We start from the raw sequence: 25475 nt of genomic DNA, 5'->3' as shown, positions 1-25475 counted from the left end.
CAAAAGTTGGCTATATATAATATTGCTGTATAACATGACTGGCAGACAAGACAACCCTACCCTAGAATTTCCACTTAAAATGCAAGTTTTGAGTGATAATTGCTGTACAAGACTACCTCAAGCTTGGCACTGTCCCTTTTCCAACCAAGTTCATGGGTGTTTCATCCATGTTTCTTAATAATCATAATTCTTAATGTTCTTGTATAACAGCTCTGGAAATTAGTAACTTTTGACATAATGATCTGCTGGCAATTTCTGCACTATTTTATTTTCCTGCATCAGTTCTCGATATTTTCCTAAAATGAATTTACTATGAAACAGTGGCTTTGAAGCTTTTGCGGTGCTCTTAGTGGTCTTTAGCCCGCTTCAGTGCAAAATGGGTCTTATTTCCTTCTTGATAAAATGTATCCATTTTGACGATGCTCAAGGACCACGTCTGCTACATGCTTCTCTAAAATTGGCCAGTGCCTCCATTAGTGAAAATTGGAGCTTTTCCAAGAAAGCCTGTCATTAAATGTACTTGTCACAAAATTTATTGTGATTGGTCTGACGAGGCAGCGTAAACAGACTGCGCCCTGGAACCCTGGGTGCTTGTTTACTGTTCATCAGCTGTTGCAAATAATGACTGTTGCTTCATGTGCTGTGCCATTATTTTAAGGTACGTTAGACAGGTTTATTATACATTTTTATTGTTTTAATATAACATTAATATTAATCCAGTTTCCAAAATGCAATTTTCAGTAGAAAAACTTTTAGTGGTAGGACCATAGGAGTTATGCGAGCGTTTTGTGCTGATCTCCATCACCATGGGAGATATTAAGGTTTGGGTTTTATACTTTGAGTACAAGATTAGTCTGGTTTTTTTGGGTGACATTTTTAAGGTTCAAAATGCACATTTTATGCTGACATGTATGGGTATTTCAAATTATAATTTTGTTCACGTGAAGAGCTCACTGGTGGAAAAAAAAATTCCTCATGGCTTCATGGAGCAAAGATAAACAAACAACACTAATGGAAGGAAGGGTAACTACAGTGGAGAAGTGATACCTTAAAGGGAAAATCAACTTCATGACAAATTGGAAAATGAGCTGCAAATAAGGATGCCTTCTTACGCCAGCTAGAAGACAAAAATAGACAGTTACAAGAACATCTGGAGCTTGCTGAACAGAAATTTCAGCAAACAATGAAGTGAACAGAGACATTACCAGAAGTAGAAGATGAACTTGCCCAGCCAATTGCAGCTCTGACAACAGCGGAAGAGCGGCACGGCAGGAGAAAAGAACATTTGAGACTCAGCTTGAAGGATCAGGAACTGCAAAGGGCCCTACAGGAGAGAGAAAATGAATGAAGAACACAATAGGCAACTGTCAGACATGGTGGACAGATTGTGGATTGTGGCAGAACAGTGTTGCAGTCATTGTAATGGTTGGCCCACACCATTACTGTAACTCCTCCCCCCTCCAGGATCCCTAGTGAAGGCAGTACCACCTTGGAATCGAGCCAACAGCATGCAAGATATGACTGAGTTTATAGTGATTAAAGCCTATTAATCTCAACTTTTAGTCTGTCAGGTCCAATTGCTAGTATTATATTGACAGCGTCTAATGAGTGACTTCAGCTACATCGAATAGAATGTATGGCTAGATTAGAGGATAAGAATATATCGATACAAGAATATGAACTCTTAAGAAAACAACTTGGAGACTTTTCATAAGGAATTGGAAAATGCAGGCCATCTTCTTTCAACTACAAACCTTAAAAGGAGTTGTGGCATCATCAGAAGAGAAACTGGCAGCTATTTTGCTCACTGCAGCAGGTGTATCCAAGATGGTGAAGTCTGGAATGAAGCTCAGAGTTATATAATGGATACATTGGAACCCAAGATCAATTGCTGTTGGCAAAACAGTAAAATAAGAGAGTGAATAAATATTTGAATGAAATTGTGAAAAATGGAGATGAAAGCTTTGCTTCTGAATTGCCAATGTGAAAAATATGAACATGTGCAAAAAACTGTGGCAAATCTCTCAGCTCAATGAGAAGGGCTCATGAAGGAAATCGCCATTTACAAAAATGAACCGATTAGGCAAATAAGCGGGCTTCAATACTCAACAGGGAGAATCAGAGATACAAAATGCAGGTGTTTGATCTTTCACAGAATAGGGTGCTTTTGATAGAACTACAAGATGTGCGAGGAAACCACATCTTGCGTGAAGATGAAGTTAGTTCTGCAGACATAAGAAATTCCTCTGAAATTATTTATCAGCATCTGGTGACCTATTATAACGTTGAGGATCCGCAACTGCAAAAATCACCAGCCACTGGTGACTGTCCATGAATTTGCTGGAAAAGGAAGAGAATTTAAAAAAAAAAATTCTTACTGATGCCCTCAATGACACCACTGGTGGAAAGAGACTGACCATGGAATATAGGTACTTTTGTTATGTAGACATAGTATTGTGTTTGTGTTTATATTTTTATTTTAATAAAGGGGAAATGTGTGTTATTATGCATATAAACAAGAACTACATTTCCCAGAAGGCAATGTGCATGGTTGGGGAGAAACCAGAAATGACACATGACGGTGTGGTCATTGAAAGTCAGTGGAAGCAGTTCAAGGAAACTAAAGATGATTAAATGTTAAAGCATAGTAAAGTAATTCTTATTGAAAGAACAAGCATAACAGGGCATGAGATGGCAACCGAATAGCCCACCAAGGCTCCAGTCACTGTGCTCCCTGGGAGGTGGTGCTTACAGATACCCATGATCAATATCCACTCTTAACAAATGATGTCCCAATGTCAACAGTTTGCCACTGCAGCTGACCAAGTTGGCCCCATTCTAGTTGGGCAGGGAATCTGGACCAGACCTCATTCACCACCCATTCCCATAGGGTGGTGCCATCATCGACCCCTGCAAGGTGTTGGCAATTGTTTGCTTGTCCGACAGACCACCTAAGGCACTTACTTCCCATGAGAAAGCAAGGAATTGCCCTCCCCCCCCCAAATCTCCCAACTGAAGCAGCAGCATGGCAAGGTGTTTGCCTGGCCATTGGTGGCATGGTTCCCCTTGACTGGTTATCTCCTTAGCAGAGTAAGCCCAGGACTCTGTTATCTCACCGTGACCGCATACATGCGCATCTGAGGTCCACCTTTAAAGGGTTGGCAGGATGCCCTCATGGCAGACCTGGGACCACGTGGTCATTGGTCCGCTTTGTAAAAGCTCAGGCACACAGTGGGGAGGACTTTTGTCACAGGACTCTGTCTCCTTACGCTCACACTTATCCGGCAACACATACCTAACCATGTGTCGATCCCCTCCCATGCTGAACAATGGCTTGGCCTTTCCCTAGGTCAATCTGCAAGCCAGACCAGTGAGCTGTTTGCAACTGCAGTGCAACAACAGTGTTGCTGCAGGGATTCTATCTCCCAATCTTTCTGTGCATCCTGATTACTTAAGTTGTACATGATTACCCCATTGCCACCTTGGTATGGATGTTAGTAATTAATCCTAGGACTTCCTCACAACTCCCCACCGGCCTCGAGAAACCAGAGTTACTCCAGGTGGAAGACCTTGTGATGCCCCATTTTCTCTCCATGGGGGCCTAACCTGTCAACCCAATGGACTGGCATGGTGTAGCTTGCCAGCCACACTGCCAAACAGCTGAACCCCCGACGGTCATCAGTGTACCTGGAGATTTTGTAATCTGACCCTGGGATCCCTTCCCTAGCTGTCGATCACCTCCTGTTGCCCCCATTGATGAGCAGGTACATAATCACAAACATCTGACAGGATGCTCACACACACTTGTTAATACAATCTCCCACATTGTACTATCTTTACCTCCCACATGGGTGTTCAGACAAAACTCTTTGAACCCTGTTCACAGTGCCAATTGTCGTGTTGGGAAGCTCTCAGATTCAGTGGGTTAAAAAGAGAGGAGTGAACACAAGTGTTACCATCACACGTAACTTTAATTAACCCACACCCACATTATCCAGGACACTTCCAGTGATGTCCCTAGTAGTGACCTGGCATGGAGCAGTGTCCAGGGCTTGGACAACAAGGCAGAGAGAATGTGCTGTATGTTTGTGTTACATGCACTGCTAATCTATGCTTCAAATCAATAATGACCAGAGGGGATTTAAATTTGCCATATGCAAGGTGTGCCCTAATGGGTGGCTGGAGTCCAAGGTGATGTGACTTCTTTTTTTTTTTTGAAATTTATTTATAGTATCTCCATACATTCATTTCAAATTGACTTAGTATAATATTACATAATAGATACTAAATAATTTTCAAATTTTCACCCCCCCCCCCACCTCCCCTAACCCCTTAGGAAACCACCTTGTGGTGGTTAATTCCCAAAAACCCAAATGGGTGTGGTATAAACCACAAGTGGCATATGACTTTCGGGAGCAGAAGTACCACTCCCTCCCCCCCCCCCCCCCAAGGCAGACAAAATACACGTATAAACCGAAAAATCATCATTTCTTATATCCATAAAACCCCGGTCCATCAATTTAACCAATCTTATTCATAAACTCTTTTTTTTAAAAATCCAAACTTGATATTAAATTTTGCACCCTTTCCACCCTCCCAACACTGAGTTAAACATTGTTTACAATCAATAAAAGTTTTTTTTTTAATTTTTTTTTCAAGTCTTCCTGAATTTCATCCACTGAATTAAAACACCTCTGAACATCCCAGTTCAACACCGAATCTTCCATTCTTCTCAGTCTCAAGTTGAATTTGTAGCTTACTTTCAAAAAAAGTTTTTTCAAATCTTTTAAAATTTTCTTGAACATAATTCCTTCGGTCTTGATCTTCTAAAGCATCAATGTTATTCATAAGTTCTTTCTTCTATGTTTCCCAATTTAATATCAAATTTTCCACTTTGTCAATCTTCTCAATGTTTATTTTCAAGAAAAACTTATTCAAAATTTTTAACTCTTCTTGGACATTGCTCCTTCGACTTTAATTTTATAAATCATCAATCTTGTTCATAGTTTCTTTCTACTGAATTTCCAAATTTAATAAAGTTTCCGTTTTTTCCAATTTTCTCAATATTAAACTGATCTTGTTGTTTAGTTTAAAAAAAACCTTTTCAAAACTATTAAAATCTGTTAGCAATGTATGCATACTCACAGATAATAAATTCACTCTTCCAATATTCCATCCAAAAAAAAATCACTGATAAACCTTATTGCAGGTCAAGGAGTTCCATATATATGTTTATCATCAGAAAATATTTCAAATCAACATTCGTCGCCATCTTTCAAAAAGGAGTCCGAAATCAACTTTAATAAGTTCTGTTCTTGAGAAAATTCCAGCACCAACTCCGGCTCTGTCTGGGCAAATAGGTCAAATTTCTTCCAAAGTCAAAGAATGTAATTTTGTTCTGTATTTATAGATAATAAGTTCATCCTTCCGATATTCCATCCAAAAAAAAATCACTAATAAACTTTAATGTTATCTGGATTTTTAAAACTCACAGGCAACCAATGCCAATTACTGCAATTTATCTTCATAAAACATTTCAAATCAATATTCATCACCATCTTTCAGAGGGGTGTCCAAGGCCAGCTTATCCGACAGTCCAATTAATGAGCTCCGTTCTTAAGAAGATTCCAGCCTTGACTCCGTGGTTCTGTCTGGGAAAGTAGGCCAAGTTTCTTCCAAAGTCGGAGAGTGTAGTTTTGTTCTGTATTTGAACTCTATTTTCCTTAATCTTTGTTGCCATTTTAAACTAAAAACAATTGATAAACAAAACAAAGACTTTTAACAGAAAAGAAATATTCTTAAAACGGGTATTTATATAACTGCCTGGGGGAGACCGGGAAGGCACGTCCGCTCCCTACGCCATCTTGCCACGCCCCCCAGGTGATGTGACTTCTGAACAAGTTTCAGACATGGGGGGACAAGTGACCACACACGTCCAGACAGGAAGGCCATGTTTCCTCCACACACAACAGGAGTCTTGATAGGATTGGTACAAAGAAGATGCACCTTCATGTGGGAGAATCTGTAACTAGGCAAACTAGTTTTTTTTTAAAAAGAAAAGGCACTTCTGACTTAAGATCAAGGAAGCCACATTTCCTCTCAGATGAGCCTTTGGAATTCCATTCTCCAAAAAGTGATGGAAGCAAGGACTTTGAATATTTCTGAGGCAGAAGGAGCTAATGCAATAAGCAAGAGGCAAATGTTCATCACTTGTAGATAGGAATGTGCTTCCAAACCACTATGTATTGCCATGTCACGAAATTCATTCTTTTGCTGTGGCACTATAATGCAAATATTGCTATAAATTACATTTAAAAATAAATAAATTAGTTCCAAGGTTGTAATCATCCATGATCTTATTAAATGGCAGGCTTGAGGGCCTTAGTAGCCTGGTTCTGTTCCTAATTTGTATTTTCATATTTAACATTTGGAAATTACAAGATGTTAAAAATTAAGGAATTTTTTTTGAAAATTACTGATTAAATGGGAAAAACCCAAAAGGATTTGTCAAGAAGAGGCAATGTTCATGAGCATGAGTGATAGTTTTTGAAGCAAAAATTAAAATAATGGAACAGGAAATATGTCTGGAAATTGCTTTTATGGATATTGTAAAGACATATGATAAAATACCTTACAAAGGCCTGATGGTTGATGTAGACATTGTGGAATTGTAGGCAAATAATATCAGCAAGGAAATTGATTGAGCAATTGGAGCTTGAATTGGAATATGGGCAGATACTCTAACTGGCAGGATGTGTGGAGTGGTGTCATGCAAGAATTGGTGTTGAAGCAGAAATTGCTCATTGTATTAACAAATGGAAAGCCACATACTCAAGATTTCTGATAATGGAAAGATAAAGCAGTAATGGAAACAGTGGAGATGGAACCTTTATCTGACTGGTTAATGTTGTGGCAAATAGATTTTAAATGAAACAAATGTGTGTTCATCCACTTGGGACCTTAAAAGGATAGAACAGGATGAAAGGAGGCTACAAGCAGTGAATGCGAAGTGACCATTGAAATGTCATGGTAGCAACATTAAAGAATCCATATAAAAATGGGATACAGACATTTACATCTAAACCAGCCAAAGAGATTAGAGCACATCTGTGGGTGGAAGTGGTTAGTGAATGTTTTGAGTCACAAGTCTTTATGAAGACTTTCAATCGGAAATATTGAGTGACCATTTCTACAAATTGGATGCTCTCTGATCAGCTGAGTTCCAGCAGCAATTCTTGGTCTGCTCAATATTCCAGTGTCTGCAGTTTTTTTTTTAAATAAATGTTTTTGCCATTTGCATCTAAAAGGACTGGTTCACATGTTATATTCCAGCAATGTAGAGGCCTGGTGAGACCACCCCTGGAGTAGAGTAAGCAACACAGCTCAGGTGCATGATCAGTTCACAGTCAATAGCGGAATACGACCAATGACAAAGAACCCATTTGTGATATCCACACACTTCCCAGTCACAAAGCCCATACAATATAAAAACAATCCTGACTACAAGCAACTCCTCCTCCCTCAGTGAACTCCAGGACCCAATGTGATCTACTTATGTGATCTACTCAAGTTGATCCCATTACTATCCTCCTCCATCCACCTACTCTGCTATACTCTAAACTCAGAATGGAGAGCACCAGGTTCCTGGGAACTGAATTAACTAGAGTCTTATCATAGACACACATCTCAATTTTCAGAAAGGCACAACAACAACTGCACTTCCTGAGAAGTCTCAGACAGGTAAAGTTACTAGCCACCATCATGTCAACCTTTTACTGCTCTATTTGTTAATAGCACATATCCAGCCTGGATTCTCTTTGAATCCATCAAACTTATTCTGAACACAACAGTGATCTACTAGAATCTGAAGAGGCCACACAAAATCTTTGAGGACCCCTTCCACCCCACACATAGCACCTTTCAGCTGCTCCCATTGGGAAAGAGATACAGGAAAATTAGAGCCAGGACCACATTAACAAAAAAAAGTTATAAATATCCTACTCACTGCTGCATGTACTGTGTGGAACTCCATTCAAAAAGTACCATCTCTCTAGAATGCTAAGTTGAAGTGAATTCATACCACCCTGTGTCACAAGTTCCCTGGATCACTTCATCTCCATTGCCCAATCAGCTTGTTGCTAATCTGAGCATTTCAAATCCCATTGCCTGGGACACCTGACTCCAATTGCCAGGTGCAGCCTTCAGGTAAGATCCTTGTTGAAGTCTGCTGCAACCACCAGGTTGCGAAACAGCTTCTTCCCATGGGTAGTGAGAATGCTGAATGACCAAATGAACTGTTCACACTAACTTTCCAAGGATCTCATAGTAACAAAACAATATTTATATATATGAATACTTGCATTGTCTGTATAGTCTGGGTGCGTGCAACATATTTTGCACCGAGGATTGGAGAATGTTGTTTCCTTGGATTATCATCTGATTGCACAAGTACAATAAACTTGACTAGACTACAATTGGTTACCATTGAGCACATCAGGATAACAGATGGGGGTAAATGCTAAACTATTAGCACAGTCAATTGAAACACCAGTCAGCCATGAGTTATGTTGTAATGAACAGATGATTTTGAGTTCACTCAGCGATACTCCATGTACACCCACCACACAAAGTCAAAAACAGGAATGACAGAATAATTATGACTTGTACTAGAAAACCTGTTGTTCCAAGCCTGCTTAAGTTGCAGGTGACTTACCAACCAGCTACTGTGCAAAAATATTGGAATGATTTCCTGCTTCAGAAAGCATCCCACATCACTCTAACAGTGCGATGTGGTTATAATAGGGAGATGACGACTTTCATGTCTGTTTGGGTTTCCTCGTGTGTTCATTGGTCACATGGGTGAATTTGGGTGGCATGGGGTCATGGGCTGGAAAGGCCCATTACCCTGATGTATCTCTAAATTTAATTAATTTGACCAAAAGTTCCAAGGACGCCTTGCCAATAAAATCATGATTCTTTTGTGTTAAGGACATTGATCATCTTCAGCTGTTCTTGAAAAAAAACTGTATGATTCACTCAACTTTGTCAGTGCTTCTGGCTTTTTGTCATCGATTTGAAGTTCATCCAATCATCCCTATACTGATAAATGTGACTAACAGTCCAAGTCCAAAATATTCTGTTCTTCTTTACAGCTGCTCAATCAGCCCAAATGTTAGCGCTGTGTAGAGTGAACCATCATCCTCAGAACACTTCCATTTACGCACAGCAATGCTCTTACTTGGAATTACTAAAATGAAATTGAATAGGGAGACGTGGGTCAGACAGCAATGATAGTACCCCTATCCCCATGTCACTTAACTCTTGACCACAAAGAGTAATCTTCATCCCAGAGGATAAAGTTAATTTCAGGCATCAAATGCATTTCCCAGATGTAACCACTGGGCCTTTAACCCATTGCTCTTTTTTGACCTCACTTATAAAGAGATATAATGCTCATTTTCTGTATTACCAACTGTTGCATTTCTGTATTGCAATAGCCAGCAATATTAGATTTACCACCACCACAAACTAGCAGAGATTCAAAAGTACAAGTGATGAGTTAATTTCAGAGCTGACTTTGCAATATACAATATACAACAAAGTCCATTGGTTCATTTTTGAGATTCTAATAGATGTTTGGTGTCTGACAACTGATAGATGTTTAAGTCATCGTTTTATATTATGCAACAGAGAAGGGGCAAAATCAATTAAAGTTCAGCTGAATCTTCCTTCATTAAGTCAAGGACAGTCATTTAGTTTCAGCCAGGAATGCTTTAAAAGAGATAAGACCATAAGAAAAAGGAGCAGAAATAGGCCATTCAGCCCAATAAATCTGGCCTGTCATTCAATCATAAGCCGATTCATTTTCCCACTCAGCCTCAGTGTCCGCCTTTCTCCTCATAACACTTGATGCCCTGGCTAATCAAGGACCTATTAATCTCTCCCTTAATGACTTGCCTCTACAACTGCCTGTGGCAACAAATTCCACATATTTACCACCCTCTGGCCAAAGAAACTCCTCCACATCTCTGTTCAAAGCAGATGCACATCAATCCTGAAGTTGTGCCCCCCTGTCTTAGACTCTCCCACCATGGGAAACAACCTTTCTACATCTATCCTGTCCATACTTTTCAACATATGAAATGTTTCAATTTGATCCCCCTCCTAAATTACAATGAGTACCAGGCCAAGAGCTAACAATTGCTCCTCATATGATAACTCTCTCGTTCCCAGAATCATCTCTGTGAACCTCCTCTAAAATCTCTCCAGCATCAGCACATGTCCCAAAACTGCTCACCATACTCCAAGTGGGGTCTCACCAGTGTCTTATAAAGCTTCAATATCACATCCCAGCTCTTATATTCTATTCCTCTTGAAATGAATGCCAGCTTTGCATTTGCCTTCTTTACCACCAATTCAACCTTCAAGTTTACTTTCAGGTTATCCTGCACGAGGACTCCCAGGCTGCTGCACCTGTGGGTACTTTCAATTTTCTCCCATTTAGAAAATAGTCTGCCCATTTATTTCTTGTAACCCAAATGCATGTCCTCACATTTTCTGACATTGTATTTCATTTGCCACTTCTCCTAATCTGTCTTTAAGTCCTTCTGCAGCCTCTCAGTTTCATCAACATTACCTGTTACTACACCTACCTTCATACTTCTGCTACTGTTTATGAATCTTTGGCTTGGCTTCGCGGACGAAGATTTATGGAGGGGGTAAAAAGTCCATGTCAGCTGCAGGCTCGTTTGTGGCTGACAAGTCCGATGCGGGACAGGCAGACACGATTGCAGCGGTTGCAGGGGAAAATTGGTTGGTTGGGGTTAGGTGTTGGGTTTTTCCTCCTTTGCCTTTTGTCAGTGAGGTGGGCTCTGCGGTCTTCTTCAAAGGAGGTTGCTGCCCGCCAAACTGTGAGGCGCCAAGATGCACGGTTTGAGGCGTTATCAGCCCACTGGCGGTGGTCAATGTGGCAGGCACCAAGAGATTTCTTTAGGCAGTCCTTGTACCTTTTCTTTGGTGCACCTCTGTCACGGTGGCCAGTGGAGAGCTGGCCATATAACACGATCTTGGGAAGGCGATGGTCCTCCATTCTGGAGACGTGAATAGAGGAAAAAAAGGAACTTCTTTATTCAATATCAGTCATGGATGGCAGAGGAGAATAATAGGCTAAATGCCTCTAAACCTTACGGTCTCTACCACTAAAATCATATCAATACTTGATATTTTAATCAGTTGGACAAAGGAATTATGAGAAACATCCCAATTTCTGAATCACGTACCACAAATGATTGACCGATTGTAGGCCTGGATCTACTTAGCAAGCTGTCAAATATATATATTGTGGAGATTTAACTGTCAATCAGTAGAAATTCTTCATATCACAGCATGCTTGCATGTAACAGATGAAGTCAAGCTTTTGCAAAGTCTTACAACTCCTTTCAAACAATTGCAGTAAGATTGTTCAATGAAATAGCATTAATAATATCTCATAATAGATATACTGAAGCTCAAACTTTTAAAAAACTTGATTTTATGGAATTGTGCCAACACCAGTCTGATATTTACCTCAGGATGCTTTTACTGGAAGATTATTTGCAGATCGCTTTATAAAAATAGTGAATAACAATTCCAGTTGTTTTTTAAATTTTCTTGTGCAGCAAAGAACTTAGTGATCCAATAAATTATGTTAAAGGTTCTGATAAACACACATCCAATCAGTTAAATTGATGAGAACATCATGGTGTGTACCACTCTCAAAATTCTATTGTTGGTTTTCAGATTCTGTGACGAAATCTGTCTTGTGTCCATTATTCCACAGATGGCATGATTTGAGAATATATAAAAGGAATAAGGTTAATAAGATTTAGAACAATCTAGCATATAATCCCAAACCTGTGACCTTCAACACTCCACCATCAAGTGAGAAAAGAGCAGTAGGTGCTTGGAAGCGAAGAGACAGGAATCCTCACTGGGGAGAGACACAGGTCCTCATTGGTGGAAGGAGAGAAGTGGCTCCCACAAGGATAGAGACACAGGTCCCCATGGGGAGAGGAGAGACTCGAGTCCTCGCTGGGTGAAGGAGCAACGTGGGTTCTCATAGGGAAAGGGTCTCTTCTGGTTCTCAATGGAGATCCTTCCTGGGCATGAAATAATATATGTACCCCCTCCCCCAGATCATGTAGCTGAATCAGGAGTCACAAACTCAGAATAAGGGGATAGCTATTTTTGTCCAGTACCAATTGGTGAGGGAGGCATCCGTGGGCATTGCCCCTCCAAATTAGTCATTGTGGAACCCCCCCCAACACACAGCACTAGCATCACTAGATGCCACGTGATATCAGCATGTGCATTTGTCTCTTACATTGGTGGGAGGGGGAAGTGTGACAGCTGTGTACCAAGGAAGTTCATGGCAGGTTTGTCAACCTTGCCTACCCCACCCCACCCCTCCCCGGCTGAGTAAGTTTTTGAACGTCAACTTGTGCCCTCCCTCACCCCACAGTCACTCTAATGCCTTCCAATTAGACTTGTTCTGACGCCGACCCTGCAGCCCCTCAGGATGGAGATAAGAAGAAATTTCAGCCAGTGAATGGCAAATCTTCAGAATTCTCTTCCCGAAAGAGATGTAGAGGATGTGTTGCTGATACGTTGTCCATATTGCAGACAGAAATCAATAGAATTGTTGATATTATAATAATTAAAACAGAGAAGTGGAAATACATGAAAGGTCAAATCTTCTTTAATGGCACATGGTGGTGAAGGCCTGAGTGGCCTGATGTAGCTTCAAATCATTATATTCTGATGGGGAACAGTGGCATGTGTGCACTATGTTTTGTGTGAGACAAGCCTTTGCTCAGTGAGCAATTATATTCCAACTTATTTTACATGCTGGGAGCCTTTGAGGAAGATAAATGCTCAGAAGATGGCCACTTCTTTTGATGAGGAAACGTCAAGCTCTGTGTGCTCTCTTGGTTTGAGATTTCTTTGGCTACAATAACTAAACTGTTCTGCTTGTGATAAATTGGAACACCACACTCTTCGTTATTTAGCTTGATTTTGTTGGCCCTCTGTGCTCTCACTTTTGGCTGAAGTCCGCTTTGTGGGCCTGTGTGTTTGTAATTACTCACCTGTGCATTTAGCTTGCGCCAGAGAGAAGCCAAATTCAACTCACATCGAGGAAGACCACAGTTGTGCAACTGATCTAGAGAAATGACGTTGCTGTGGCAATTATCAGTATGCATTCCTTTTCTTATGAATGAAGGCAATCAAATTAACAAGCAGAAATAAGGTCATCAAAGCCAAGTACAATAGTGCACCTCACTGCTAATAACATGAAACTAAATACATTAACTTATCGCTGTTAGGCAAAGTGTGCAGACTCATTTGCTTACAGGAGGATCAGGGTGTCTTGACATGTCCTCCTGTATGTCTTGATTAGTTTACTGTGTTTGATTTAAAAGTGGAGTAGGATAAGAATGTGCTTTTATGGACAACACAGCTGCTAGTTAAGTTGAGCAACAGAAGATTGCAAAATTGCACAAACAAGCTGAGGAATAGATGCTTTCATTTCTGCCTCATGCAAGCAAGGTCACTGCATCTAACTGATGATCTGTTCTTTAACAGATTATGTTTTAACAAGCCTGCACTCCTCTGTTTGAAACATTAAATCATCCTCCAACAAGTTGCAGGCAAATGTTTGGCCTTTGCCAATACTTAATACAGGTAAGATCTTTTCATAATAAACCAGAGTAGATAGTGGAGACAGCAACTAGAGCATTGATATGTTCCAATTGCGGGATTTGGGGAAATCTGGGAAACCACAAGTGTCCCTGATAACTATACCTGCAGGAGGTGCATCCAGCTGCAGTTCCTTACAGACTTTGTTAGGGAACTGGAGCTGGAGCTGGATGTACTCTGGATTATTCAGGAGGAATGGGGGGGGGGGGGGGTGATAGAAACAATAATGTGACTGCCACATCCAAGAGGCAAGCAAATGGGTGACTTTTAGGAGAGGGAAGGGCAATAGGCAGTCAGCATGGAGAACCCAGTGGCCATTGGCTTCAACAATAAGTACACTGTTTTGGACACTGTTGGTGGGGGGGGGGGGGGGGAATGGAAATTGATCTACTGGGGACAAGTCCTAGTGGCCAGGTCTCTGGCACAGAATCTGACCCTTTGGCTCAGAAGGGAAGTGGGAGAAGAGGAGAGATAAAGAGATTGGGGATCCAAGAGGGAAAAAAGATCAAGACACCCTGATGTTATGTTTCCTCCAAGATTCCAGGACCTCTGACCTCTGATCACATCCACAGTATTCTCAAGTAGAAGGGTAAACAGCCACAGGTTGGTACATGTTGGTACAAGTAACATAGATAAGAATAGGGATGAGATCCTGAAGAGGGAATATAGGGGGCTCAGTAGGAAGCTAAAGAGCAGGACCTCAAGGGTGGTAATGTCTAGATTACTGCCTTTGCCATTCACCAGTGAGGGCAGGAATAGAAAGTTGAGGCAGATGAATGCATAGCTGAAGTGTTGGTGCAGGGATCAGGGGTCAGGGGATCAGATTTGTGGATCATTAGGATCTCTTCTGGGAAGTTATGACCTGCACATAAAGGACGGGTTGCACCTGGATGGGAGGGGACTAATACTGTGGTGGTCAAGTTTTCCAGAGCTGTTAAGAAGGGTTTAAAATAGTTTAATGGAGGAGGGGGAAAGAACTGGAATGAGAGGGCAGAATGTATGCAAGTGTAGATAGGCAGTTAATAGGGCAAACTTGCAAGTTTAAGATTAAGATTTAACTTAATGTACATCAGAAGCAAAATTGAAAAATGGTAATGAATTCATCACTGAAGTTCTTGATTTTAAATGCCCACGGTATAAGAAATTATGTTAATGTTCTAGTAATGCAGCAAGGATTTTGGCAGGTATGACATTCTGGCCATTACTGAGTCATGGCTGAAGAAAGACCACAGGTGGGAATTAAGTATCCATGGATACAGAATGTATCGGCAGGAGAGAAAGGTGGGCAGAGGGGTTGGAGTGGCTCAGTTGAGTAAAAATAGAATTAAATCTTTGGAGAGAGGAGTCATTGGATCAGAAGGTATAGAATCCCTAAGGGTAGAATAAAGAAACTGTAAAGGTGACAAGACCCTGATGAGAGTTTAAACAGGTCCCCGAATATTACTCAGGATGTGGCGTGCAAACTACAGAGGTAGATAGAGAAGGCACGCAATAAGGTGAATGTTATAATCATTATGGGGATTGCAATATCCAGGTTGATTGGGAAGACTAGGTCGGTGCTAGATCCAAGAGAAGGAATTTTATTGAATACCTTCAGGATGGCTTCTTAGAAGAGTGTGTGGCTGAGCCAACCAGGAAAATGACAATTCTGGATTGGGTATTGTGGAATGAACCAGAGTTGATATGCAAGCTGAAGGTAAGGGAGCTTGAGAGGGAGAAACTAAAATCAGATGACTCCGTATTCCAGTGGATTAAAGAGGTATGAGAGAGGAAATGGCCAAAGTTTCTATGAGAAAAAAAAGGTGCTGAACAAGTGTATTCAAGAAAGAAAGACCTTCTTGAATGGAAAAAAAATGGCACAACTGGCTGACAAGAGAAGTCAAACCCAAAGTACAAGAAAGGGCATTCAAGAAAGCAAAAACACAACAAAAAAGGTCATTAGGAAGGAAGAGATAAACTTTGAAAGGAAGTTAGCAAAAATAACCCCAAAAGCTTTTTTTTTTAAGTATATTATGAGTAAAATTGAGAATACCAACCTGGGTATTGAGAAAAGGAGCAAAGAGATGCATAGCTGCATCCCTCTGGAGAAGATCACTTATAATCTGAGAAGTAAGTATGATGTATTTTTGAACACTTGGTGCCCATATTTACAAATTGAGGGAATTAATTTATAGACCTTTTCCTTAAGCTTCGAACCTCGTTAACCTCCTTAGACGAATTAAAAGATACAACTTGTCACATTTGTGGCCCGAAATGTGAAGTCAATAAAACATTAAACACAAGTTTTATCAGGTAAACTTCGGTAAACTTCTCAGTGGCTTTATTCGCCCGTTTCCTTTGTTCTCCTGCTTGTGTTCTTATCTCTCTCATACCACGTGACTTCCGGTACATCTCATACATATTCATTATCATGACACAACTGACTAACGCCATGTGGTGAGGGGGGGGGGGAGGGTGGAGGGAGGCACCTCCAGCAACCAGATTTCTATTCTTGTTCTCCTACCATTATTTTTTTCTATCTTTTTTTTCTTATTCTATTTCTTTTCCTTTCTTTCTTGGGGTTTGTTTAGGGGAGGAAGTTGGGGGTTAGGGTTTATAGCATAAAGTAATGGACTTGATCTTAGTATTTGACCATTATATTTTGTATTGTATCTGGCTATGATTACACGTATTGAAAACTTTTAAATAAAAATTTCAAAAAAAAGTAAAATTGAGACAAGAGTAGATATAGAAACAAAGATGCTGGAGAAATTGTAAAGGGAAACAAGGAGATGGCAGAGGAAATGAATGAGCATTTTGCCTCAGTCTTCACTGTGAAAGAGATTAGCAGTACACCAAACTTTCAAGGGCATCAGGGAAGAGAGGCGAGTGAAATTACACTCACCAGAAGTGTCTGGAAAGCTGAATGGTCTAAGGGTAGATGCATCTCCTGGACCAATTGGAATGCACCCTCAGGTTCTGAAAGAAGTAGCTATAGAGATTGTAGAGGCATAAGTAATGATCTTCCAAGAATCAATAGATTCTGAGCTAAACACAGCTCAAACCACATCATCAGGTTCGCTGATGGCACGACAGTGGTGGGCTTTATTAGTTAGAATGAGGAGTCAGTATTTAGAGATGAGGTGCAGTCGCTAACGGATTGATGCAGAGCAAACAACCTGTATCTGAACATTAATAAAACAAAAGAGATGGCTGTCAATTTCAGGAGAGCTCAGGGGACCACACTCCAATGACCAGCGATGGCTTGACTGTTGAGGACATCAAAAGTATCAAGTTCCTTGGAGTGCACTTGGTTGAGAATCTCAACTGGTCCCTTAACACCAGTTCCATAGCCAAGAAAGCCCAGCAGCACCTCTACTTCCTGCGAAGCTGAGGAAAGTTCATCTCTCACCCTCCATCCTCACTACATTCTATAGAAGATGTATTGAAAGCATCCTGTGCAACTGCATTACCACCTGGCTTGGAAGCTGTACCACCTCGGACCACAAGACCCTGCAGAGGATAGTGAAATGAGCGGAAAAGATCATTGGGGGTTCTCTTCCTACCATGAAGGATATCTACAACACTCTATGCAGACGAAAGGCAATAAACATTGTGAAAGGACTCCACACTCCACTCACATAAACTGACCTCCCTTCTGCCATCTAGTATGAGGCACTGTAGCACTCGGGTCCTTACGACCAGATTGGGCAATGGATTATTCCCCCAAGCCATCAGGCTCCTGAATTCCCAGAACATTTGTGGATACACAAATACATCTTAATATTTTAATATTATAATGTGTTTAACTTCTATTCTAACATATATTTATGCAAATATCCTCAGTGTCCTGGAGAAATGCTATATCATCTTTACCATGCGAGCATGATATTAATGATAAATAAACATGACTTGACCTGGGGTCGCAGATGGATACAATGATAGGCAGAGGGACAGGGAGTAAGGAGAAAATAGAGAGACTGAAGAGAGTTTAGATTAGAAGGGCAGAGAAGTGGCAAATTAAACAATGTTGGGAAGTGTATAGTTATGCACTTTGATAGAAGGATTAAAAGGGCAAACTAAGACTTCCAGTGGGTTGTGCTATGGAGTAGTCGTCTCTATCACAGCTCTTCAGTATTCTTTTTTACCCTGTTTACCTTTTAAAACTTTCATAGGCAAATTTCCTATTTTCACAAAGGATATGACGTGGCACGGTCGGTAAAAGTGGGAAAATGAAAAGAAACAGGAAACTGTTTCACCCAGGTGAACCCGACTACTGAGGGGTTCTTTGAAGCACTTGAGAAGGTCAAAGCATTTATCGCTGCAAATATTTCTGACACCACAGTAGCTTGATAGAGCACATTCGATGGTTATACGCCTATACGTCTATCAAACGAAGGAACTGCTGATCTCTGAAGCCCATCATAAAGGTACACTGCAATATCATGGCAAACAATTTAGAATTGTGGAAGATTACTCTCCCAAAGTTATGAAGCAGCAGGCCTTCTATAGGGAAGTTATATTGGAGTTATACAAGTGTGGGTCTAAGCGTTCATTGTCTTCACATTTCTCTTCCCAGCAGGTACAAGAAATGGTTTTGTACAATGGATGGAGCTTGGGAGTACATTCGCCAACTTCTCACTCCGTCTTGAATGGCATTTCTTTTTTTTTCTATTGAATGGTTGTTTTCAACAGATGATTGAACTTAATATGTTAGATGTTCATTCATTTGTTTTAAGGCTTTCACAGGGAAAGCGTTGCTATTGTGAATCAATTTAATTTAGAAAAGTTGAAGCAAAAAAATTTAACACACTTTGATTGTATTTACAGTTAAGATTTTTCTATCAAATCCTATAACAGATTTTTTAAAAAACTTTTATGAGAAGTCTCCCATCTTCTTTTGATGTGTACTGTGATTTAGCCTAAACATGATTTCTTTTGGTCTAGTATGAACAGCTCCAGGGGTAATGTTCTTGTTTTGTTCTTGAGCGGGAACACAAAATCTCCACTGGAAGATTGTGCATTTCTAGATTTATTAATTAGCATGCTGCTGGCCTATTCAGCAGCCTTGGGGGGGAAGGGACTGGAGGGTATGGGGTTGGATTCATGGGGGTATATGTTTTGTATTGCCATGGTGCCTCATTGTGATGTGTTTTTGTTTGGTTCCAGCTTTGGAGTTGTACCTCCTAGTTTAACAGGGCAATCTGCAGGCCAGAGATGGTTATATATGTTGCACAAACTTAGCTCTGCACCTGCACACTGGAATTTTGTTATTGTTTCAGCTACAAGATGTTTGTCAATGATCAGAATTTGGAGTCTAATCCTTTCATGATCTCTTTATTAACCAAAATTTGGCCTTTTTTGAACAATTATCTTCTAAATTTAAAATAACTAAACATCATTTTTTTAAAATATTTACAGATTAAGATCTTTTTAAATACCAGATCTCAAGATTTGGAGTTAAAGATGATAAAGATTTATAATCTTAAATTGATTACTAAAAAGTTATCAGTTCTCTGTGAGTTATTATTGCTGTCTAGTGGTAATTCCCTGGACAAGACTAAGAAATGATTGGAGCAATATTTTCCGCAATATTTTCTGAAACTTAAAGGATTCTATCTTGAAATTGGTTAATTCATCTTCTCTATGTGCCTGACATTCATTATTGCAATTTAAAGTACAATACAACTCTAATTATCTGAAATTGGATTCTTCAAATTCCTCATTAATCCAAATTCTTTTTAAAATTTTGGATAAATGAAGATATCTCGAACAAATCAGAAATCTTCATTTATCCAAATTTTTTTCAGAGCCAAACTGACCTCATAGGTTGAAAAGAAATTCATTCGACATTAAATTAGAACAATGATTGTCCTCGTTTCAGGTATCTCCCTCCCCTCTCTCTTTCTATTTCTTCTTTATGTTCCCCTATTGACATTTTTCTCCAACCCTTCCTCTCAAACTGCATGCCACTTTCTCCCAGCTGCAAGCAGTCTGAAGAATCCCTTCTCCTGACGCCATCAAGTACAGTGGCCTCCCAGGCAGGAGCGAGAGATCTCGGGCTCAGTGGCATTCCCTCCTCCCCTTTCCTCCTCTCGCCTTTCCTCCCTCCATCCTCGGTACACCAAAGCTCCGAACGCCGACTCCAAAATCTCTTCCGGCCTACTACTGCACACATACACAAGACCTTCCCCCCTCCCCCCAGTGTGCATGTGCCGTAGGACTAGGGGAGGATTCGAAGTCAGGACTCAGGCATCGGGAGCTCCAGTGGAAGCACACCGACTCACCAGTGAGTGTTCCACCAACCCGGGAAGTCTCCCCAGAAATCAGCGGCAGCAGTGGAGATGTGGCATGAATTGGCTGGGGCAATTTGGAGGTCTTAGTGATTGCGGTGGTATTGCAGCCAGCATATTTTTGGTGAGAATTAAACATTATTTTAATGGTTAAAAAGCCTTCCCAAAGCGTTTGTTTGTTGTTTAAACATTAATGCAAGTGATTTGCTGTTGAATGACCAGTTATTTGATTAAAAAAACATTTAGCCAACATAGGCCTGATCCCAACCATTTCAAATAATCAGAGTTGTAATGTAGTACATTGAGCTTACTTTTTGTAATGTAGATTGTAATGTACATTTTGTAATGTACATTGAGCTTACTTTTTGTAATGTAGTACATTGAGTTTACTTTTTATAATGTAGATTGTAATGTACATTTTGTAATGTACATTGAGCTTACTTTTTGTAATGTAGATTGTAATGTACATTTTGTAATGTACATTGAGCTTACTTTTTGTAATATAGTACATTGAGCTTACTTTTCCAAAGTTCAATTGGCTAAATTTCATTCTAATTTCTCATCAAAGTGTGATAGATGTAAGACTGAAGAAGGTACATTATTTCAAATGTTTTGGTCATCTTCCTTGCTTTCCAATTATTGGGAAAGTATCTTCCATACTTTGTATTTAGCCCTTAATATTAATTTAGCTCCTAATCCTTTTCTTGGCCTATTTGGAATAAATAAGACAACATTTAAATTTTTCTGGGGTACAATCCCATGTAGAGCAGAGCTGTAGAGTACATATAACGTGATGTGCCATTGGACCCTTTTATTTTGCTCTTTCCAAAAGTGTTTTTTTTTTCAAATGGAACGCACCATTAAAATATGAACTAGCTTTTTCAGTGAAAGATAAGATTCACGCACTTGACGCAATCAAGAATAAAAGTCAAACCCAAGTTGCTTGCGACCTCGGCATACCTGAATCAACACTTTGTGCCTGGAAATCTCAGGAAGATAAGTTATGCGCGCCGCTTTGGAAAGTTGTGGAAGAGGTAAGACTAAAGGCCAAACGCATGAAGACAGACAACGATGTCAGCCTCTATGACTCCCTGTATGAGTGGCTCATTCAAGCCCACTCAGAAGGCCTTCCACTTTCCAGGCCTATTCTGAAAGCTCATGCCGAGAAGTTTGACCAGCTGATCAATGGAGAAACCTCACAGTTCAAAGCTAGCAATGGATGACTAGACTGGTTTAAACACCGTCATGAGATTTCTCAAGTGTTAGTATCTGGAGAAATTTGCTTAGCTGACAGTGCTGCCACCAGCGAATACCCAGCAGGGCAAAAAAAACTCTCTTAGATGAAGGTGGCTACATCGAAGAACATGTGTAGAACTGTGACAAAACAGGCCTCTGCTACAAGATGATCCCAGACTGGACGCTGTCTAGCAAAGCTGACTTCCATTGACATAAGGGGTTCAAACAATGCAAAGATTGCATGACATTGTTGTTTTGTGTTAACAAGACTGGAAAATATAACTTGAAAATGCTCATTATTAGCATATTTTGCTCTCCCCGCTGTTTCCACCTTGTCAACATGAAGTCAGTACACACATAGCATCAATGCTTGGATGATCAATGTCATCTTTGAGGATTGGTTTTACAAAACTTTTGTCCCTGCTGTCCATGCTCATTTGTGCACACAAAAGCTAGAACTCAAAGCTCCTCTTTTCCTTGATCTCTGTCCCACCCACTCGCCAGCTGCCAGCCTAGTAAGCCACGACAGAAAGCTCTGAGTTTCTTACCTCCCAAAGAACACTACATCTAAGATCCAGCCCCGAGATCAGGGGATCATCTCTGTGTTCAAGCAGAATTACAGGCATGAATTAATTTGTAGAATTGTAGATGAATCAACAATGCTGGAAGACTAAATGAAAAGTATGCATGTTACAGAACTTTTCCACTTCGGTGGGAAGGCTCAAGCAGCAGTCAGCTCCTTGTGTGTGGAAAAGTGCTGAGAGAAAGGTCTGAGACCAGCCTTTTCATTTCAGCAATCCACCAAGCAAAATGGTGATTATGAGCAAGAATTCTACAGCTTCACAGATGAACAGGTTGTTACGAGCCCAAAGGACCCCAAAACCCAGACATTCACCAAGACAAGTATTTACTTATACAAAAGTTGTTTTTAATTATCTTTAAACATGAAAACAGAATCAGACTTTAACTTATCTCTAAACTTAACTAACCCAAATTAGCCCCCTTCTAATTCTAAGTGCACGTGTATGTAATGTGTGTGTAAATTTAACAAAAGTTCTTTGGTTCACAGTTCAATCTCACTTCTCCTTTTCCAAGTTCTCTGGATGCAGGTAATTCTTATACTGTGCACAGAATTTAACATGTATAAAGTTCACCAGACTTTGGTGCTTGAAAGGTAAATGTTTACCACTGAGGAAGGTTCTTGTAGAGTTTGCAGAGAGAGATTTGTTGTTCCAATATTCCCACAACCAAGGTACCACCATTAGTCACCTCAAGGTCTCGCTGATGAAACTTGCCCCTTCAGGGTTTTCCAGATGGTCATCTCTTTCTTTCAGGTTATTACAGAGTTCCTTTCTGTTCGGCTTATTCCAAAAGAAACATCAGACAGATAGCACTTCCAGCCATCCGCCACTCTGGAACTTTTCTGTTTCCAACCAGCTTTTCCTGGCTTGTTTCAGCCGTGACTGTTCAGTCTCTTTCAGTGTCACACACACACTGGCTGAGAGAGCTTGAGGAGCTAGGTCTCACCTCGCTCTCTCTCTATTCATCTGAGACTGCCAGAAAGCCCATGTGACTCTCTCACTTGCAAAAAAACCCACCTTCTTCAGCAAACAACAGGAGTTCTCCTCTCTTGGTCAAGCTGTTGTCTTAGATAAACAAAACCTAGGAGTGACCTTTCTGTGAGAATACTATAGGTACTTGCAGCCAGGTTGTCTACTCCAAAACAATGGCTATTCATTTCATGACATCATTTCAATTAGCACCTACTTGTGAAATGTGCATAAAAGTCTCCAAAGATCCTGCAATGTTACTGAATATGAATTCTTCAGTCTTTCAAATAAAATCTGTTTTAAAATGTGTTTATGTTTGTAACCCACTAATCTTACCAAATTCTCCCAATATTTATCCATTACAAGGTGCATGAGGCAGAGAAGCTGTTTGAAATTAGCAAAGAGGATTTTCACCAGTGGTACTCTGCCGATGATGAATACCTGACACATGAGCACCTGATGGACTCCGTGCTCATCTACAACGTTACTATAGCACCGGTTCCCGAACCACAAGTGGATGATAATGAGGAGCCTCCACCCACACCCTGAAAGTATCTGAAGTCATGGAGTACCTTGAGGCTGGCCCATGTTGGCTGGAGACTGAAAATGTGGACCACAGAAAAAACCTCCAGCTCACAGGCATTTTGGACTTTGCTCACAGCCAGCGATATTCTGCATTCAGGCAATGAACATGATTGGTTTTCTAAAGAATAAAACTAGAAATAAAAGGACAATTGCAAATATAGGCATTGTACATGTGTTCTTTATTGTTCTGAAAACACTGTTTTTTGTGTCGCCAATTTAGTGCGACCCCACTTTTTCACAATCTGATCTTTTAGACCCCAATTATAGCATTATAAGGGGTTTCCACTGTACTTATGAGATGGAAGGATGCTATCCCTCCCACATATACTCAGTGGTTATCACATATGATGGCATGCTTGACTCTAGAAAAATATTAGATGCTCTTCTTAAATTTATGGCGTCCTTTCCTTGATTATTTTCAGAATTTATAAGATTATTGGATCCCAATGTACTGTTTGGTTCTTCTTTCTTCATGCATTAATGCAATATTTTTGTTTAAACATAACATCACAAGGGAAGGGTTAGATCATTAGAATAAATTTTACTTTATATACATTTTCTTTTTTTTGTCTGTTTCATAGGATGTTTACAGCTATTGTTAATATAAATTAACTTTGTTGGATATACACACAAAAAGGAACTCAATAAAAATCTCAGAAAGAGAAATGTTACAGAGAGGGTATTCCAAGTTTTAAGGATCTGTTCAGTGAGGGATATTTTGCATCATTTGAGCTGCTTTCTGCTAAATTTAACCTGCCCAAATCTCAATTTTTTTTAGATATTTGCAAATCTGTCTTTTTCTGAAATCACAGTTTTCTGACGTTCCAAGAGAATCTGAATCAAATTCTGTAGCTGATTTTTTGTTGTTGTTTAGGGCCTTATCGTAAGAGTTTAATATCTATTAGGTTTTTATTCTTTGGAGCATAGAAGGCTGAGAGGGGATTTGATAGAGGTGTTTAAGATAATGAGAGGGATAGATAGAGTTGAAGTGGAAAGGCTTTTCCCATTGAGAGTAGGAGAGATGGATACAAGAGGTCATGGGTTGAGAGTTGATGGGTAAAGGTTTAGGAGTAACATGAGGGGAAATTTCTTTTCTCAGAGAGTGGTTACTGTGTGGAATGGGCTTCCGGGAAAGGTGGTGTCATTTATGTCATTTAAGAAAGTGTTGGATAAGTATATGGATGGGAGGAGGATGGAGGGATATGGGCAGGCTGCTGGTAAGTGGGATGAGAGGAGGGTACTTGGATCAGTGCGGACTAGAAGGGCCAAATTGGCCTGTTTCTGTGCTGTAATTGTTATGTTATGTGGTTATGGTTATTATTTATGAGAAATTGTTATGTTTAAAACAGACCAGTTAAAATTAAAAATGCTTGGGAACAGGATTTAAATTTGACTATATCCAATGTGGATTGGGACATAATTCTTTATTGGTTAATAGCTTTTAGGTATGCACCCATATTGTTTACTGTAATTTAAGGTGCTACATAGAGCATATATGTCTAAAGTTAAATTGTCTCACTTTTACTCTATATGGTACCTGGTGTGACAGGTGTAAGAGTAGAGAAGCGTCATCAATTCATATATTCTGGACTTGTCCTAGTCTAGAAAAAAAAACTGGAGAGTGTTTCATCTTGTATTTGCATATGTGAGTTCTTAGACAGCACATGGATGAAGGAAAAGGTTCTTTACTTTAAAGTTGATATGAACAGTACCATGAGGCCATGAGGCTGCAAGTCTCCATTACAGCTCTGCATACTATGTGTCTCCTGCTCTGTGTCAGCCCCTGGTGGCAGCCATGTCTAATCAAACAGACAGGCATTGCTAGTTGCATTGAAACCACAATCACTATCATTACATCTCCCTTAGAACTAAAGTCGCTTACTTTTAACTAATATGTTTTCTTTGTAAAACTCTGCAATTTTAACTTTAACACCAGGAACTTACATTTTCTTCATTATCAACATTGTTAACATTTTTTAAACTTTTTTTGAGTGTTCACATTTACATACTCTAAAACTTGAAGAGAGAATAAGATAGTACTACCTCATTCTATATCAGGAGTCTTTAAATTTGCTTAATGAGTCTCTTAGGAGGATTC

The 25475-nt window shown here is 40.0% G+C and overlaps 1 long non-coding RNA gene across 2 annotated transcripts; it reads left to right on the top strand.

Moving 5' to 3' along the window:
• Positions 1–573: 573 nt before the first annotated feature.
• Positions 574–23533, top strand: LOC138759993 (uncharacterized). Of its 2 annotated transcripts, none has more exons than XR_011355307.1 (5): positions 574–658; positions 13621–13719; positions 14272–14337; positions 22037–22145; positions 23159–23533. It is a non-coding gene; the product is annotated as an uncharacterized lncRNA (long non-coding RNA). The 2 variants fall into 2 exon arrangements; XR_011355306.1 differs by having other exon boundaries at positions 22037–22351.
• The last annotated feature ends 1942 nt before the right edge of the window (positions 23534–25475 follow it).

This window comes from Narcine bancroftii, chromosome 4 (genome assembly GCF_036971445.1).
Source record: "Narcine bancroftii isolate sNarBan1 chromosome 4, sNarBan1.hap1, whole genome shotgun sequence".
Taxonomy (NCBI): Eukaryota; Metazoa; Chordata; class Chondrichthyes; order Torpediniformes; family Narcinidae; genus Narcine; species Narcine bancroftii.
This window is presented reverse-complemented; position numbering and strand designations above follow the sequence as displayed.